Source organism: Pteropus alecto, unplaced genomic scaffold, assembly GCF_000325575.1.
Source record: "Pteropus alecto unplaced genomic scaffold, ASM32557v1 scaffold48, whole genome shotgun sequence".
In the NCBI taxonomy this organism is placed as follows: domain Eukaryota; kingdom Metazoa; phylum Chordata; class Mammalia; order Chiroptera; family Pteropodidae; genus Pteropus; species Pteropus alecto.
In genome coordinates, this window is record NW_006442110.1 from 1,392,563 (window position 1) to 1,394,774 (window position 2,212).

The following is a 2,212-nucleotide window of genomic DNA, read 5'->3' on the forward strand; positions in this document are numbered from 1 at the left end:
ACAATAGACTGTATTGGGTTAAGTTGTGTGGTAAACTAATTTTTTATAGATGGGGAAATGGATTTAAAAAGAAAAGTTCATTCTTGACTTCTCCATTTGTAAGTGGGAATTTCTGGGGCGTGATTATCAACTGGAATTTTGGGGGAATTTGAATGGTGACTCACACTTTCAGTCTGGTAGGTTTTCAATTTTCCTGACAACCATATTTGGAGATGTGGTCATTTTATTCAGCATCTTGGCTGGACGACAAGAACATGGAAGGAAGAGAGAAAACAAGCAGACAGAGGGAAATTTGTTTCTGCCTGATTGGAAATATATAATTTCAATCACCCTCGAAGATGATAGAAGCTGAAAGAAGTTATGAAAAGATCAGGTAACAGTTTGTCTGATTTTCAGAAAACATGGGCTCTCCGGTTCTATCAAAAAGGGTTTGGCCTGCTTACCTGTGACTCAGTAGAATCTTTCCGGAAGCATGTAGTCCTCAAGTTCTGTTTTCTGGTTTTAAATCTCCGACATATTCTGGTCCCAAAGGTTTAACGCAAGTACCTCCATTTATCTGTCTCTCAGGGTAGATGATGTGCTAACTCTGCAAAGATAAAGAAATAAGATCAAAGATGATGAACTAAATCAAACCACGATATCCATAGTATTGAATTAAGTTCAAGATCATCTGTTTTATTATATAACCCATTTTCAATGTTAAAAAGAAATTTACATACAACATATTTTGTGATTTTAAGTTTAAGGGTAAATGAAAAGTAAGGTGAACACAGAAACAAGAAAGTAGCTAATCATTGCTATAGGCTTGCAGTTTGAGAAACTTACGTGGAATGCTAGAATAATTGACTTTTTATTATGTAGTTCCAAAAAACAATTAAAAATCACATCTTATGCATGACAATTAAAAAATCTCCACCATCCCTGTTTTCTAAAACCCAAAAGAGTGCAGCACCCACTATTCGTATGATATGAAGTTATTTCTTCTCAAACGGAAGGAACGAACTCACAGTGGAGGAGCGTCACAGGCTGATGGCATAAGTCCCCAGGGAAGGCCATATTAATGCCACAGAGACCCCGCATAACCAGGGAACGATAGCAAGAATTGATCATATTGTCAGCTGATAGATCATTAAAAATAATTACTAAATAGATCACTGGCGTTTGAACTCTCAAGAGTTCAAACAATTTTGTGGCTTTGCTGTAAAAAAAAACTCTTCTGATCCCTTCTACTTATCTGTATGAAAAAGGTTCTTAGTACCAGCATCTATAACAATAAAAAAAGAAATAGAATTGATGTTAATTATGTGTCTTCTTCCAGCAGAGAGATAAATAAACCGATCGGAAAATAAAAACAACCTCATTCTTACCTCATTAAGAGATGCATTTCCAATAAAATTTTACTTTTTTACATTTAACAATTATTTATCAAAATTAGCAACATATTTACATTGCTTTAATCAAATATACGTTGCTAATAATGGCAGTGTTCCCTAACTAGAAGTAACTTTTCGGAACTTAGAGATTTTTGATCATAGGATACAATTTTTTTTTTAAATTTCAATTTATATTTTTGTTGTTTTGAAGTACAGTGAGGAAAATCCATAGAAGACTTCCAAACATAACGTGTATTATATTAGGATAAAATTAGATGAGGGAAATGGGTGGAAAGATAAGTTTCTGAAGAGAAAAGAACAGTTAAAGGACTTCTGTATTTTTAAATGGCGAGTATCAAATTGCTACGATATTTAGATATCACAGACTACAGAGCCAAGAGTGACATCATAGTTTTGTTTTTAAATATGTTAATGTTTAAAAGAAACTGGGATTGCATCTTGTGCAGCCATTTAAACATTTGAGGAAAAACTTTAGGTGGAAAATCGAAAATTGTCTACAGCCATACCATCCTGAACAAGCCCGATCTTGTCTGATCTGGGAAGCTAAGCAGGGTCGGGCCTGGTTAGTACTTGGATGGGAGACCACCTAGGAAGACTGGGTGCTGTAGGCGTAAAATAAATAAGTAAGTAAGTAAGCAAGCAAGCAAATAAATAAATAAATAAGTAAATCGAAAATTGTGAGGGGTACAAGGTTGTTTAAAACTTCAATGACAGCACCTCACCACTTCAAAATGATCCTGACTATAGGGTTTAGGGCTCCCTCTGACAGGTGAGAGTCAGATTTGTGTGGGTCAGAACTAACACCCTTCCTGGCACAC

At 35.2% G+C, this 2,212-nt stretch overlaps 1 pseudogene; it reads left to right on the forward strand.

Moving 5' to 3' along the window:
• The first annotated feature begins 1,886 nt into the window (after nucleotides 1-1,886).
• LOC112469964 lies at nucleotides 1,887-2,005 on the forward strand (annotated as a pseudogene).
• Nucleotides 2,006-2,212: the final 207 nt, after the last annotated feature.